Below are 18,079 nucleotides of genomic sequence, written 5' to 3'. Positions count from 1 at the left end.
TGTCTTTGGGATAAATAAACCTTGCTTCGTAATATGTTTTCAGTATTTGTCTTAGCGTGGGAATTTGGGTGAAAGTTCATGGAATTTTTTCTTCAAAAATTTCTGTTGAATTCTGCCTGACTCTGCAGCCAAATTCAAAATTCTCACTTGACTGTAATGATTAAACCAGTATACCTAAATATATTGTGTAGGTTTCTAACTAAATGGCTGTAAGAGTGCATTTGAGATGCAAGCAAACAAACAAGGGCAAGAAGCATCATGTTATCATTATTCTACTGCCAAGTCCTTGCTATGTAGGGTGGCCTCCTGAGTCCTCAGAGTTTGTGTGTGCTGAGGATTCCGAAGCCAGGGATGGGTTTGGCTAACTCTGGCTTGGTATCCAGATCACCTTTGGAACATAGGAAGGGATCCAGGTGCCCAGAAAAGGGGCTCAGAGTCTGAGCATCTTGTAATTCCCATCTTATTTTCTGACTCTTGGCTTTGCATCAATTTAATTCTTATTTACCTACTGATTCAAGTTTGCTATGCAAATTCCATGACTTGGTGCGCAGATTCAAATAGTTTATCTTTGCATATCCTGGCCATTTGTGCTCCTCAGTTGTTTTAGTCACTGACCTTAACTCTGCCTGGTGGTATCCTGCTACTGCTTCTTGTCCTTGGTTCTTACCTTCTTTAGATCTCAATCCCCAGAGCTCATCAATTTCAGCAGCTCCTGGCCAATCCCAGTGATCTCAGGTTCTACCTCCTGTTCTTATGGAATAACATTAGATCCTAATATGTTGCTAAAAACAGTAATCTAGCATATTTCCAAAATCAGAACTCTCCATTTGCTATCACTTCTGCTCTTTTCCAGGGAATTACTTTGATTCAGTTACCAAAAATGACATCTCCGGAGTACAGTGAAATACAGAGCCTCTCAATCATCTAAAAAGAATCAAGCTGTGCTGAGTACTATTTTTATGCCAAATGTATCTGAGTGTTCTGAGTCTTTGAAAACTGGTGATGGATGAATACTATAGGTGGTGGTTCTTTATTAACCAAGCTATTTGATGAATCCACATAAGGAATTGTAGCAAACTAGCTGAAACAAGTGAGCCTTGGTGGGAGACCTTCTGGAGTGATGAATAAGAGTAGGGCATTTTGTTTTGAGTTGCTTAAACCCAGAATAAGCCTAATTTACAAGCATCTGTTGACCTAAAGTCTCTTGCTGGTAAAATTGGATGCTTCAGAAAGGGGCTGGATGCCTGGGTACAGCGGAAGGAGGGAGAATTTTCATGGTATATTCTTGTGTATCATTTGAATTTTGAACTATGTGACTGTATTTTACCCAGTAGAAACAGGAGGATAAAAGGAAAAAAGGAAGGAAGGGAGGGAGGAAAGAAACTAATTACAGGGAAAAATACATCAATTAAGTAATATTTCAAAGTCACGTGCTTATATGAAGCACTTTGCAAAACCCTTGGGAGATAAAAGTGTATAGTAAAAGGAACTCTTCAGAGATTCCTAGATGCTAGTCTTTAGGGAAATGATCTCTAAAGCTGTCAACCACCCCATAAATTAGGCATTGTTATCCACATTTTGCAAGTGAGGAAATGGAAGCTGTTAAGGGTAGAGCTGGGAGTTGGATGCAGGTGTGTCTGACTCCAAACACTGTGCCATGTACCTATCTTAGCTTGGGTTGCTATAACAAAATACTGCAGACTGGGTGGGTTAAACAACAGACATTTATTTCTCACAGTTCTGGAGGCTGGCAAGTCCAAGATGAAGGTGCGGGCAGATTCAGTGTCTGGTAAGGGCCTTCTTCCTGTTTTGCAGATGGCTGCCTTCTTGTTGTATCCTCACCTGGTGGAGAGAGATCTCTGGTCTCTTCATACATTTATAATGGCACCAATCTCATCATCGGACCTCCACCCTCATGACCTCATTCAAACCCAATTACCTCCCAAAGGTCTCACCTCCAAATACCATCACATTGGAGACTAGGGTTTCAACATATGAATTTTGGGAGAGACACAAACATTCAGTCCATAGCACTACGTCTCCAACAAAGATGTAGCATAAGGGACCTGTAAATGTTCTCTAGTATCAACTCCCTGGTCAAAACTGGCTTCAAGCAAAATTGTCACGTAGTAGAAATTTGACTGCTACTGTCTGCAGTTCTCATTCGCTCAATCCCTTTTCCTTCCTTTGTTATTTTCTCTCCTTCTCTTTGTCCTCTTTCCTTTTCTTGATCATCCAGAGCAGTTGAGTCTCTCAAGATGTTATTCCATCCATCCATCCACCCATCCACCCATCCATCCATCTATCCACCTACTCATCCATCCACCTACCCATCCATCCATCCACCACACACCCACATGTAAGGACTGGACTAGATGCTGGAGACACAAAGTTGAGCAAAAATGGACATGGTTCCTGCCATCATGTAGCTTAAGAGGAAAAGAGGCATCTGTGTCTGAATATGTTGGGGGAACTCTACACACTGTGCAGCCCCTTTTGGAGGCTCAGCAGGCCCTCTGAACACCCTGAGATGTCCATTGGTTAGAGTTTCACTTTTTTTAAAAAAACTTTTCAAATATGGAATGATGGTTCCACTGTGATCTGTCCTGGAGTGTAATAATTTGGGGCAGCAGAAAACTTTCTGTGCCTCTCAGGTCATATAAGGAAGTTGCTCACTACAGCCGTGAAAAGATTAGCCCCAAGACAAACAACAAAAACAACAATAAAGGGCTTCCCTGGTGGCGCAGTGGTTGAGAGTCCGCCTGCCGATGCAGGGGACGTGGGTTCGTGCCCCGGTCCGGGAAGATCCCACGTGCCGTGGAGCAGCTGGGCCCATGAGCCATGGCCGCTGAGCCTGCGTGTCCGGAGCCTGTGCTCTGCAACGGGAGAGGCCACAACAGTGAGAGGCCTGCGTACTGCAGAAAAAAAAAAAAACAAACACAACAATAAAAACAAAAACAGGAACCCAAAAAATGTACCAGATTATAATGGGGTGGGACAAAACGTAAAGGAGTGCAGTAAAATTAAGATGATGTAATAAGCAAGGGACCGTAAGAACAGCCAGAATGATAAAGACTACTGGGCTGAAAGTGGCCCTTCAGAAGCTCACAAAATCATCTGAGAACATCTGAAAGAAGATAAGCAGACCCTCATCTAGTCCCAGGAGAACCATCTAAGTTTAGGCAACCTGGACCACATTCCCTGAACTCAGGCAGAAAGTTTGTTGATATCACCCAGTGTAGCACCTACTTAGGATGCTCTGCTTAGTTTTCAGTCATTTCAGTTTGATGGCTGGTAGCCCTGCCTCCCAAAGAGATCAGGTCCTAATATCTGGAACGTGTAAATATTACCATATAAAGAAAATGGTCTTTGCAGATGTGATTAAGTTAAAGATCTTGACATGGAGTGATTGTCCTGGGTTATCTGGGTGGCCCTAAATCCAATCACAAGTGTCCTTCAAAGAGAGAGGCAGAAGATCAACCCCACAGAGCAGAGCAGAAGGTGATATGAAGATGATGGCAGAGATTAGAGTGATAGGGCCACATTCTAAGAAATAACAGCATCCGCCACAAGCTAGAAGAGACAAGGAATAGTCTCTGACGGGCACATGGCCCTGTCAACACCTTGATTTTGGACATCTGGCCTCCAGAATCGCGAGAGAATAAATTTCTGTGGTTTTAAGTCATGGAGTTTGTGATAATTTGTTACAGCAGCCCTAGGACACTAATAAAGGTTGTAAACTCTCTGAGTGCCAGGCAATGTCTTCTCCTCTGTATTGGACTTCTACTCAGCATTCAGAATTCTGCACATAATAGGCATTCAAATACTTACGTACTTGAACTAACTGACTTCACTGGTTCAGCCATTCAGAGCCTCAAGACTAGTATTTGAAATTTTATTGGAATAGAAGTAAGACCAGAAAGATCTGGATATTCACTTGCAAAAGAAGGAATTAATACCCCCAAGGCTTAGTCTCTTGTGAATTTGTTTCATCTTAAAACTTGGGGGGCTTCCCTGGTGGCGCAGTGGTTGAAAGTCGGCCTGCCGATGCAGGGGACACGGGTTCATGCCCCGGTCTGGGAGGATCCCACATGCCGCGGAGCGGCTGGGCCCGAGAGCCATGGCCGCTGAGTCTGCGCGTCCGGAGCCTGTGCTCCGCAACGGGAGAGGCCACAACAGTGAGAGGCCCGCGTACCGCAAAAAAAACCCCAAAAACCAAAAAAAACCTTGGAGTTACACTGCCTTTTAATGTAGCAATTCTTTTGCTATACTGGAATATTAATAATACCACCGAGGGGGACTTCCCTGGAGGTCCAGTGGTTAAGACTAAGAGCTTCCACTACAGGGGGTGTGGGTTCAATCCCTGGTCGGGGAGCTAAGATCCCGCGTGCCGTGCAGTGCAGCCAAAAATAAAAAATAAAAATAAATAAAAATAATACCACTGATACCACCGAGAAGACTTCATCTAGCAGAACAAGAAAAGCGAGTCATTCCAGGCAGTGGTTTGACATCTTAATTAGATACTTCCTTGGTGCTGGATTTCTCTTCTTTTGCACTGACAGTATCTAAATGACAGTGTTCTGGGATTTCTGGTTCAAACACAAAATGTCTTCTGCTCAAATCTTCCATGAAATGTCATTTTGAAACTATGAGCATAGTTCTTATTCAAGCAGAACCCTTAGTGTATTTACTGGGACTTTAGCTGAATAGGCACTGCAGGATCATGTTTTTTGGGAAATAGAAACAGTTTGTTTTTACATATAGGGAAGCTGTAGAAAATAATTTGGAATCTTGACTCAGTAGACTGACCTGGTGGTGAAGATTATTCTCCCTATATTATGGCATTTCTTTATTTTTCTTCTGTAGGGAAACGGTCTCCTCTAAGACCATTCCTCTAGGATCTCAGTTATCTTATATAGCCATGTAACAGCTAAAATAAATTGTTAGAACATTTAACTGATATTGTTAAACTAATGGCAAAGGAAAGGCAAATCACATACCATGCAGTGTTGTGGAATGTGTTGATTTTGTTTTTGTTGATCTATAGAGTGTAGGTAGTGGTTTCTTTACAGATTTACTGTGAGATTCATTTTTTAAATCACTTATGTCATTGCCTGATGCCACATAGAAACGTTAATACACTCCTAGACTTTACAATATTTGGTCACTTTCATTGATTTTAGTAAGAAAGTCTAGCAGATAATTATAGTAGTATGGCTAAAGTGAAATGCAATTAATCTCCACCATGGCTACGCAGGTGGATGGGGTGAGGATTAGATTTGAAAGAGATCTTGTCCCCTCTTGAGTTGAAATTGCATTTGCATGATTACTTTATCTTCTGATTAAGCTTGAAATTTACATTAGACAGTTTTAGCTTTAAATCAACCCACCTCACATATCCAATTAATGAAATCCTTGAATTGTTGTTGACACCATCCCCTTCCCAACTTGCCATATTTTAAATATGCTCCAAATATGCCATTTAGTTTTTACTGCAAATAGCTACAGCCCTATGACCGAAGTATTAAGTTGTGTGATTGGGACCTTGCCTAAAATGTTCCTTATAAAATTCCCTAGACTTTGCCTTATTTCGTCTACAACATAGCAATTGCTCAATAAATAATTATTTAACTGAATGAAAGAATGATTGAATAATGATTAAAATCCACACATTTGGTGTCAGCAAAGCTTTAACTAGCAAATTAGGTGTCATGGGCTCACATATCAACTTTGTAATTCTCATCTTGTGCTGAAGGTGAGAACAGAAGGATATTCTTAACAGTTTACCCACTGCTGTCCAAGAGAAATATAATGAGAGCCACAAACGTGAGCCACATACATAATTTTAAATTTTCTAATAGTTAGTCCCATTAAAAAAGGAAAAAGAAACGAATGAAATTATTTTTGGTAATATATTTTAACTCTGATATTGAACATATAATTTCAACATGTAATCGAAATAAAAATTATTGAGATATTTTACCTTCTTTAGTTTTTGAAGTTTTATGCGTGTTAGTACTTACATTACATCTCAAATTGGCTTTGCCTTGTTTCAAGTGCTCAAAAGCTACATATGGCTAGTGGCTACCATATTGGATAGCGCATGTTTATACCATCTGGTGGCTCCTATTTTAAGTAATTATTCTCGCTAACTAGATGTAAAATTTGGATTTTATAAGCTATTGAGTGGGATAGGTGTATAGTCCTGTCAATGAACTGATAAAAAATTGTATCAGCTATGTAACTGAAACAAAACTTACAAAATTAAAAAAAAATCATCATTTAGAGATTGTGTAAAATATGTAATGCCCTCTAGATTTTTGAGTCCACAGCCAAGCTTCCATTGCTCTGAGATTCAGATTTTCTCCTGTGCTGTAGTGGAGCAAGTTAATTATCCTCTCTTTTTTTTTTTTTTTTTTTAATTTTTTTATTTTTTATTAGTTTCTGCTTTATAACAAAGTGAATCAGTCATACATACACATCTGTTCCCACATCCCTTCCCTATTGCGTCTCCCTCCCTCCCACCCTTCCTATCCCACCCCTCCAGGCGGTCACAAAGCACCGAGCTGATCTCCCTGTGCTCTGCGGCTGCTTCCCACTATCTATCTACCTTACGTTTGGTAGTGTATATATGTCCATGCCTCTCTTTCGCTTTGTCACAGCTTACCCTTCACCCTCCCCATATCCTCAAGTCCGTTCTCAAGTAGGTCTGTGTCTTTATTCCAGTTTTACCCCTAGGTTCTTCATGACATTTTTTTTTTTTTTAATTCCATATATATGTGTTAGCATACGGTATTTGTCTTTCTCTTTCTGACTTACTTCACTCTGTATGACAGACTCTAGGTCTATCCACCTCATTACAAATAGCTCAGTTTCGTTCCTTTTTATGGCTGAGTAATATTCCATTGTATATATGTGCCACATCTTCTTTATCCATTCATCCGATGATGGACACTTAGGTTGTTTCCAGCTCTGGGCTATTGTGAATAGAGCTGCAATGAACATTTTGGTACATGCCTCTTTTTGAATTATGGTTTTCTCAGGGTATATGCCTAGTAGTGGGATTGCTGGGTCATATGGTAGTTCTATTTTTAGTTTTTTAAGGAACCTCCATACTGTTCTCCATAGTGGCTGTACCAATTCACATTCCCACCAGCAGTGCAAGAGTGTTCCCTTTTCTCCACACCCTCTCCAGCATTTATTGTTTCTAGATTTCTTGATGATGGCCATTCTGACTGGTGTGAGATGATATCTCATTGTAGTTTTGATTTGCATTTCTCTAATGATTAATGATGTTGAGCATTCTTTCATGTGTTTGTTGGCAGTCTGTATATCTTCTTTGGAGAAATGCCTATTTAAGTCTTCTGCCCATTTTTGGATTGGGTTGTTTGTTTTTTTGCTATTGAGCTGCCTGAGCTGTTTATAAATTTTGGAGATTAATCCTTTGTCAGTTGCTTCATTTGCAAATATTTTCTCCCATTCTGAGGGTTGTCTTTTGGTCTTGTTTATGGTTTCCTTTGCTGTGCAAAAGCTTTGAAGTTTCATTAGGTCCCATTTGTTTATCTTTGTTTTTAGTTCCATTTCTCTAGGAGGTGGGTCCAAAAGGATCTTGCTGTGATTTATGTCATAGAGTGTTCTACCTATGTTTTCCTCTAAGAGTTTGATAGTTTCTGGCCTTACATTTAGGTCTTTAATCCATTTTGAGCTTATTTTTGTGTATGGTGTTAGGGAATGATCTAATCTCATACTTTTACATGTCCCTGTCCAGTTTTCCCAGCACCACTTATTGAAGAGGCTGTCCTTTCTCCACTGTACATTCCTGCCTCCTTTATCAAAGATAAGTTGGCCATATGTGCATGGGTTTATCTCTGGGCTTTCTATCCTGATCCACTGATCTATCTTTCTGTTTTTATGCCAGTACCACACTGTCTTAATTACTGTAGCTTTGTAGTATAGTCTGAAGTCAGGGAGCCTGATTCCTCCAGCTCCGTTTTTCGTTCTCAAGATTGCTTTGGCTATTCGGGGTCTTTTGTTTTTCCAAACAAATTTTGAAATTTTTTGTTCTAGTTCTGTGAAAAATGCCAGTGGTAGTTTGATAGGGATTGCATTGAATCTGTAGATTGCTTTGGGTAGTAGAGTCATTTTCACAATATTGATTCTTCCAATCCAGGAGCATGGTATATCTCTCCATCTATTTGTATCCTCTTTAATTTCTTTCATCAGTGTCTTATAATTTTCTGCATACAGGTCTTTTGTCTCCTTAGGTAGGTTTATTCCTAGATATTTTATTCTTTTTGTTGCAATGGTAAATGGGAGTGTTTTCTTGATTTCATTTTCAGATTTTTCATCATTAGTGTACAGGAATGCCAGAGATTTCTGTGCATTAATTTTGTATCCTGCTACTTTACCAAATTCATTGATTAGCTCTAGTAGTTTTTCGGTAGCATCTTTAGGATTCTCTATGTATAGTATCATGTCATCTGCAAACAGTGACAGCTTTACTTCTTCTTTTCCAATTTGGATTCCTTTTATTTCCTTTTCTTCTCTGATTGCTGTGGCTACAACTTCCAAAACTAGGTTGAATAAGGGTGGTGAGAGTGGGCAGCCTTGTCTTGTTCCTGATCTTAGTGGAAATGGTTTCAGTTTTTCACCATTGAGGACAATGTTGGCTGTGGGTTTGTCATATATGGCCTTTATTATGTTGAGGAAAGTTCCCTCTATGCCTACTTTCTGCAGGGTTTTTATCATAAATGGGTGTTGAATTTTGTCGAAAGCTTTCTCTGCATCTATTGAGATGATCATATGGTTTTTCTCCTTCAACTTGTTAATATGGTGTATCACATTGATTGATTTGCGTATATTGAAGAATCCTTGCATTCCTGGAATAAACCCCACTTGATCATGGTGTATGATCCTTTTAATGTGCTGTTGGATTCTGTTTGCTAGTATTTTGTTGAGGATTTTTGCATCTATGTTCATCAGTGATATTGGCCTGTAGTTTTCTTTCTTTGTGACATCCTTGCCTGGTTTTGGTATCAAGGTGATGGTGGCCTCGTAGAATGAGTTTGGGAGTGTTCCTTCCTCTGATATTGTTTGGAAGAGTTGGAGAAGGATGGGTGTTAGCTCTTCTCTAAATGTTTGATAGAATTCGCCTGTGAAGCCGTCTGGTCCTGGGCTTTTGTTTGATGGAAGATTTTTAATCACAGTTTCAATTTCAGTGCTTGTGATTGGTCTGTTCATATTTTCTATTTCTTCCTGAGTCAGTCTTGGTAGGTTGTGCATTTCTAAGAATTTGTCCATTTCTTCCAGGTTGTCCATTTTATTGGCATAGAGTTGCTTATAGTAATCTCTCATGATCTTTTGTATTTCTGCAGTGTCAGTTGTTACTTCTCCTTTTTCATTTCTAATTCTATTGATTTGAGTCTTCTCCCTTCTTTTCTTGATGAGTCTGGCTAATGGTTTGTCAATTTTGTTTATCTTCTCAAAGAACCAGCTTTTAGTTTTATTGATCTTTGCTATTGTTTCCTTCATTTCTTTTTCATTTATTTCTGATCTGATCTTTATGATTTCTTTCCTTCTGCTAACTTTGGGGGATTTTTGTTCTTCTTTCTCTAATTGCTTTAGGTGCAGCGTCAGGTTGTTTACTCGAAATGTTTCCTGTTTCTTAAGGTGGGATTGTATTGCTATAAACTTCCCCCTTAGAACTGCTTTTGCTGCGTCCCATAGGTTTTGGGTCGTCGTGTCTCCATTGTCATTTGTTTCTAGGTATTTTTTAATTTCCTCTTTGATTTCTTCAGTGATCACTTCGTTATTGAGTAGTGTATTGTTTAGCCTCCATGTGTTTGTATTTTTTACAGATCTTTTCCTGTAATTGATGTCTAGTCTCATAGCATTGTGGTCGGAAAAGATACTTGATACAATTTCAATTTTCTTAAATTTACCAAGGCTTGATTTGTGACCCAAGATATGATCTATCCTGGAGAATGTTCCATGAGCACTTGAGAAAAATGTGTATTCTGTTGTTTTTGGATGGAATGTCCTATAAATATCAACTAAGTCCATCTTGTTTAATGTATCATTTAAAGCTTGTGTTTCCTTATTTATTTTCATTTTGGATGATCTGTCCATAGGTGAAAGTGGGGTGTTAAAGTCCCCTACTATGATTGTGTTACTGTCGATTTCCCCTTTTATGGCTGTTAGTATTTGCCTTATGTATTGAGGTGCTCCTATGTTGGGTGCATAAATATTTACAATTGTTATATCTTCTTCTTGGATCGATCCCTTTATCGTTATGTAGTGTCCTTCTTTGTCTCTTCTAATAGTCTTTATTTTAAAGTCTATTTTGTCTGATATAAGAATTGCTACTCCAGCTTTCTTTTGATTTCCATTTGCATGGAATATCTTTTTCCATCCCCTTACTTTCAATCTGTATGTGTCTCTAGGTCTGAAGTGGGTCTCTTGTAGACAGCATATATATGGGTCTTGTTTTTGTATCCATTCAGCCACTCTGTGTCTTTTGGTGGGAGCATTTAGTTCATTTACATTTAAGGTAATTATTGATATGTATGTTTCTATTCCCATTTCCTTAATTGCTTTGGGTTCGTTATTGTAGGTATATTCCTTCTGTTGTGTTTCTTGCCTAGAGAAGTTCCTTTAGCATTTGTTGTAAAGCTGGTTTGGTGGTGCTGAACTCTCTCAGCTTTTGCTTGTCTGTAAACGTTTTAATTTCTCCATCAAATCTGAATGAGATCCTTGCTGGGTAGAGTAATCTTGGTTGCAGGTTTCTCTCCTTCATCACTTTAATTATGTCCTGCCACTCCCTTCTGGCTTGTAGAGTTTCTGCTGAGAGATCAGCTGTTAACCTGATGGGGATTCCCTTGTGTGTTATTTGTTGTTTTTCCCTTGCTGCTTTTAATATGATTTCTTTGTGTTTAATTTTTGACAGTTTGATTAATATGTGTCTTGGCGTATTTCTCCTTGGATTTATTCTGTATGGGACTCTCTGTGCCTCCTGGACTTGATTAACTATTTCCTTTCCCATATTAGGGAAGTTTTCAACTATAATCTCTTCAAATATTTTCTCAGTCCCTTTCTTTTTCTCTTCTTCTTCTGGAACCCCTATAATTCGAATGTTGGTGCGTTTAATGTTGTCCCAGAGGTCTCTGAGACTGTCCTCTATTCTTTTCATTCTTTTTTCTTTATTTTGCTCTGCATCAGTTATTTCCACTATTTTATCTTCCACCTCACTTATCCGTTCTTCTGCCTCAGTTATTCTGCTATTGATCCCATCTAGAGTATTTTTCATTTCATTTATTGTGTTTTTAATCGATGCTTGATTCATCTTTAGTTCTTCTAGGTCCTTGTTAACTGTTTCTTGCATTTTGTCTATCCTATTTCCAAGATTTTGGATCATCTTTACTATCATTATTCTGAATTCTTTTTCAGGTAGACTGCCTATTACCTCTTCATTTGTTAGGTCTGGTAGGTTTTTATCTTGCTCCTTCACCTGCTGTGTGTTTTTCTGCTTTCTCATTTTGCTTATGTTACTGTGTTTGGGGTCTCCTTTTTGCAGGCTGCAGATTCGTAGTTCCCGTTGTTTTTGGTGTCTGTCCCCCGTGGCTAAGGTTGCTTCAGTAGGTTGTGTAGGCTTCCTGGTGGGGGGGACTAATGCCTGTGCTCTGGTGGTTGAGGCTCGATCTTGTCTTTCTGGTGGACAGGTCCACGTCTGGTGGTGTGTTTTGGGGTGCCTGTGGCCTTATTATGTTTTTAGGTAGCCTCTCTGCTAATGGGTGGGGTTGTGTTCCTGCCTTGCTAGTTGCTTGGCATAGGGTGACCAGCACTGTAGCTTGCTGGTCGTTGAGTGAAGCTGGGTGCTGGTGTTGAGATGGAGATCCCTAGGAGATTTTCGCTGCTTGATATTATGTGGAGCTGGGAGGTCTCTTGTGGACCCGTGTCCTGAGGTTGGCTCTCCCACTTCAGAGGCACAGCACTGACTCCTGGCTGCAGCACCACGAGCCTTTCATCCACCCGGCTCAGAATAACAGTGAGAAAAATTAGAAAGAAAGAATTAGTAGAAGAAAGAACGAGAGAGGGAAAGAAAGGAAGAAGGGAAGAAAGGAAGGAAGGAAGGAAAAAAGAAAGAAAGGAGGGAGGGAGGGAGGGAGGATGGAAAGAAAGAAGGAAAGAAAGGAGGGAGGGAGGGAGGAATGAAAGCAAAAGAAAGAGTGAATGGAAGAAGGGAGGGAGGGAGGGAGGGAGGAAGGAAAGAAAGAAAGAAAGACAGGAGGGAGGGAGGGAGGAAGGAAATAAAAAGAAAGTGGAAAGAAGAAGGGTGGGAGGGAGGGAGGGAGGAAAGAAAAAGAAAGAAGGAAAGGAGGAGCGGAGGGAGGGAGGGAGGAAGGGAAGGTAGGAAAAAAAGAAAGAGCAGGTAAAGTAAAATAGAATAAAGTATGAAATATAGTAGCGTTATTAAAATTGAAAAGTAATTATTGAAAAAAAAAACACGGACCGATAGAACCCTGGGACATATGGTGGAAGCAAAGCTATACAGAGAGAATCTTACACAGAAGATTACAAACACACATTCACAAAAAGAGAGCAGGGGGAAAAATCAAAAATCTTGCTCTCCAAGTCCACCTCCTCGATTTGGGATAATTCGTTCTAAAAAGAGGAAAAGGGCGAGAAGTCTGAAATCTTGCTAAGTCCACCTCCTTAATTTGGGATAATTCGTTGTAAAAAGGGGGGAAAGTCTTAAATCTTGTCCTCAAAGTCCACTTCCTCAATTTGGGATGATTCGCTGTCCATTCATACACTCCACAGACGCAGGGCACATCAAATGGACCGTGGAGCTTTAATCCACTGCCTCCGAGGCTGCACAGAGAGATTTCCCTGTCTCTGCTCTCACAACTCCCGGGTCTCAGCCTTGGACCTGGCCCCGCCTCTGCGCGTAGGTCGCCGGAGGGCGTCCGTTCTTCGCTCAGACAGGACGGGTTTAAAGGAGCCGCTGATTCGGGGGCTCTGGCTCACTCAGGCAGAGGGGAGGGAGGGGAATGCCCTCTCCTCGCGCACCAGGCAACAAAAGGGAAAAAAGTCTCTTGCCTCTCCAGTAGCTCCAGACCCTTTCCCCGGACTCCCTCCGGGCTAGCACTAACCCCTTCAGGCTCTCTTCCTGCCGCCAGCCCCAGTCCTCTCCCTGCGCTCCGACTGAAAGCCGATACCCGAGCCTCAGCTCCCAGCCCCGCCCGCCCCGGTGGCCGAGCAGACAAGCCTCTCGGGCTGGTGTGTGCCTGAGGGCACCGATCCTCTGTGCCAAAATCTCTCCGCTTTGCCCTCCGCACCCCTGTTGCTGTGCTCTCCTCCGCTACTCCGAAGCTTTCCCCCTCCGCCACCTGCAGTCTCCGCCCACGAAGGGGCTTGTAGTGTGTAGAAACCTTCCCTCCTTCACGGCTCCCTCCCACTGGTGTAGGTCCCGTCCATATCCTATTGTCTCTGTTTATTCTTTTTTTCTTTTGACCTACCCAGGTATGTGGGGAGTTTCTTGCCTTTTGGGGGGTCTGAGGTCTTCTGTCAGCGTTCAGTAGGTGTTCTGTTGGAGTTGTTCCACGTGTAGATGAATTTCTGATGTATCTGTGGGGAGGAAGGTGATCTCCGCGTCTTACTCTTCCGCCATCTTCCTCCGGCTCCAAAGCTGTACGAGGAGGAGCTCCCTGATGAGATGCAAAAACCACAGGCCAGCTGTGAACTCAGGAGTCTGCTTCCCAGTTTACCGTTACGCCTCCTCGCAGCCACCTCTGTCTCTCTGTCTCTCGGTCTCTCTTTCTCTGGCCCGGCCGGCCACTCGGGGAAGGAGGAGGAGGGAGGGGAGGGGAGAGGAGAGGAGGCGGCGAGAGGAGGGGGCGATTGAGGGAGGGGAGAGGGTCCCCGGGCAGGGGAGGAGGAGGAGGAGGAGGAGGAAGAAGAGGAGGCGAGGAGAGCTAATTATCCTCTCTTAAGCCTCAGCTTCCTCTTCTGTAAAATGGGAGTAATATTTATCTTAAGGTATAACGTTAACATTTCCAAAGGATTTAATGATGAAGCCCCGAGTACTCATTGTTAGCTGGAATTAGTTCTTATCTAGTATTTTCTTTTGCACACAAAACTCTAGGGAAAAAATGGGTGATTTCTCCCCTATATTTGCTAATCTTTTCATAATATTTTTTTCCGAAGTCAACTCCCCATTGTGGCAAGAACTTGATGTGATTATTTGATGAATATAAGATCATTGACATTTTGTTTAAATTGGTTCAACATGGGCTGCTCCAGGTAGCTCCTGTACAGGGCGCTGTGGAGGATGCCAAGATAATACAAGACTGGCATTTACAGATAAGAAAACTTGGGAGACCCTTAGTTGACTTTCTTGAGCTATTGAACTGAATTTGGAGAGTCCATGAATGATTTCTATTAAACATATACCAATATCGAGCCAAAATCTATTAGCTAGTGGGAAAAGGTGATCATGGTAGAGAATTAATTACAAATACATCTAGACTGTTCATTCTACATAAGACCTATTTTGCCCTCTGTACTTTACTGATTTTATAGAAATTTATGATAGAAAAAGGTTCTAAGCCATTGTTTGTTTACCTTGCTTTGGGTAAGGGTGAAACATATAATAAGAGATCCCTGGAGATAATAGCTAAAATTTCTTTCAGCATCCTACCAAAGCACATCTAAGCTTGGTCAAACACTTGTTTTCTATTTTTAAATGATATAAATATTAAAATTTCCTCTGGTACTTCCTAGGAATTTTTTCATAACTTAAGTACCTTTATTTACATGTAGTCCCTGATTCTAAGTAAGACGATCTTCCTGATAAAGTTTGGGTGACAACTAGAGTTCTATTTTGGGGAATATACAGTCAGTTCCCTGTTGCTTGCACTAATGATTAAGCAGAGTTCTGATCCTCCTTTAATTGTGGAAAAACATTTATCAAGGGAAGAATGTGTAATTTCAACAATACTTGACAAACCTCTGACAGACTAAGGGAGAATATTATTTTTGAGGCTGGTGTAGATTAAGATTCTTCTAGTTTCAATTTTTTTGTGTGTTTTTAACTTTTTAAAAAACCTTTGTCTGGTTAGTGGCCCCCAGACAGTTGGACTTTGGAAAAGAATTGTTAACTTTGGGGTTGAAAACAGAGCTTTAAACTTAGTGAAAGCCGCATACCTTTGCAAAATATATTTTCCAATAAATAAATAAATAAAATGATTTTTTGCTTTTTTCTTGTAAATTGAAAAAATACACACAAAAATACACAAAACTGGCCCTTGCATTTTTTTTTACCTTGCACAACACGAATGACTATTTAGTTGAAATAGACATTCATTTAAATGGAGAAAATGGAGAAACGCTTAGCATTTCTTTTCAAATGTTGCTGTTAAAATATTGAGGGACTGGGGCTTCCCTGGTAGCGCAGTGGTTGAGAGTCCGCCTGAGATGCAGGGGACACGGGTTCGTGCCCTCGTCTGGGAAGATCCCACATGCCGCGGAGCGGCTGGGCCCGTGAGCCATGGCCACTGAGCCTGCGCGTCCGGAGCCTGTGCTCCGCAACGGAAGAGGCCACAGCAGTGAGAAGCCCGCGTACCGCAAAAAAAAAAAAAAAAAAAAAATATATATATATATATATATATAGAGGGACAAATCATGGAGAATCTAGATCATTGAAAGCAATGGTTTTCCTTTTTTCTGAATCCTTGATTATAAAAACCATATATTTGGCTTATTTTTGAATAGGTGAAAGGTGGCAAACCTAATTTTTGTTTTGTTTTGTTTTTGTTTTTGTTTTAAGGGAAATCAGTCTGAGGTCTCCTTTGGCTGTGAGGTCCAGGGCATTTGACTTCTTTTTTGAGCTTTTCTTTGACATAGTCCACCTTAATGGAAATGTTGGAAACTCTTCTCTGAGAGAAGAAATTCTAGCTGATTTGGCACTGCACTTTGTCCTGTGTAGAATGCTCACAGAAAGGAAACCATCTCTGCAAACTTTTGGGACAAGTTGTATTCCTGTGGTATTGAAGGGGTGTTGAGATAGGTACATATTTTCCCTCCTGTGGAAATAAGATAATCACTCTTCAGTGTTCCTGAGTCAAGAAGCAGTTACAAAGCTATAATGAGGTAGTTTATTTGGGGGGAAAAGAAGAAGGAGAAAAGAAGAGCTGGTGAATTGAAAATAAAAATATTTGTTTTCCTTGTATCTACTTGCAAATCTGGTTTTTCCTTTATTTTGTTTGTAAAGAAACCTAATAGATGTATGAGCCCTTCTTCATCTTGTGACTGTGCTTTTTAAACCTTTGTTTCAGCTTTGTTATGACGGTGGTTGGGAATAGGGTAATTTTCCTCCTTGGACCTGTGCTCTCTTAATCATTTGGTAAGAAACCTCTCATTGTCAAAGGAGCCAAAAGGCAGGTCTAGCTAATATTTTTGAACCTAGGAAATACTTATTATACGAAATATTGTTCAACTGATGGGTTAGCAGGAAATCCTGGGATAAGATAATTTTCTTCATGATAAGGAGAAACTGTAGCTCAGTTTCTTTTCTAGAGGGCTTTTTTGTTTTCCTTTTCTGATTACTGATCCCGGATTTAAGATTCACTTTTTAAACTAAATGATGATGCTGTTGAATACGAATGTCACTTTTTTAGTTTGGGGATACTTGGTTTTTATTTCATAAGTTAGTGGAGTTCTGTTCTTCACAGTAATGGTGACTATAGAACCCTGGCCATCAGTCTTTATTGAGCCAATAAAGTTTTATTTACTTGCTCTTAAAAGCTTGGTTCAAAAGCCCTGGCAGTATGTGATACACCATATTAACAAGTTGAAGGAGAAAAACCATATGATCATCTCAATAGATGCAGAGAAAGCTTTCGACAAAATTCAACACCCATTTATGATAAAAACCCTGCAGAAAGTAGGCATAGAGGGAACTTTCCTCAACATAATAAAGGCCATATATGACAAACCCACAGCCAACATTGTCCTCAATGGTGAAAAACTGAAACCATTTCCACTAAGATCAGGAACAAGACAAGGCTGCCCACTCTCACCACTCTTATTCAACCTAGTTTTGGAAGTTGTAGCCACAGCAATCAGAGAAGAAAAGGAAATAAAAGGAATCCAAATTGGAAAAGAAGAAGTAAAGCTGTCACTGTTTGCAGATGACATGATACTATACATAGAGAATCCTAAAGATGCTACTGAAAAACTACTAGAGCTAATCAATGAATTTGGTAAAGTAGCAGGATACAAAATTAATGCACAGAAATCTCTGGCATTCCTGTACACTAATGATGAAAAGTCTGAAAATGAAATCAAGAAAACACTCCCATTTACCATTGCAACAAAAAGAATAAAATATCTAGGAATAAACCTACCTAAGGAGACAAAAGACCTGTATGCAGAAAATTATAAGACACTGATGAAAGAAATTAAAGAGGATACAAATAGATGGAGAGATATACCATGCTCCTGGATTGGAAGAATCAATATTGTGAAAATGACTCTACTACCCAAAGCAATCTACAGATTCAATGCAATCCCTATCAAACTACCACTGGCATTTTTCACAGAACTAGAACAAAAAATTTCAAAATTTGTTTGGAAAAACAAAAGACCCCGAATAGCCAAAGCAATCTTGAGAACGAAAAACAGAGCTGGAGGAATCAGGCTCCCTGACTTCAGACTATACTACAAAGCTACAGTAATTAAGACAGTGTGGTACTGGCATAAAAACAGAAAGATAGATCAGTGGATCAGGATAGAAAGCCCAGAGATAAACCCATGCACATATGGCCAACTTATCTTTGATAAAGGAGGCAGGAATGTACAGTGGAGAAAGGACAGCCTCTTCAATAAGTGGTGCTGGGAAAACTGGACAGGGACATGTAAAAGTATGAGATTAGATCATTCCCTAACACCATACACAAAAATAAGCTCAAAATGGATTAAAGACCTAAATGTAAGGCCAGAAACTATCAAACTCTTAGAGGAAAACATAGGTAGAACACTCTATGACATAAATCACAGCAAGATCCTTTTGGACCCACCT

Source organism: Hyperoodon ampullatus (assembly GCF_949752795.1).
Source record: "Hyperoodon ampullatus genome assembly, chromosome: 10".
Taxonomy (NCBI): domain Eukaryota; kingdom Metazoa; phylum Chordata; class Mammalia; order Artiodactyla; family Ziphiidae; genus Hyperoodon; species Hyperoodon ampullatus.
This window is presented reverse-complemented; position numbering follows the sequence as displayed.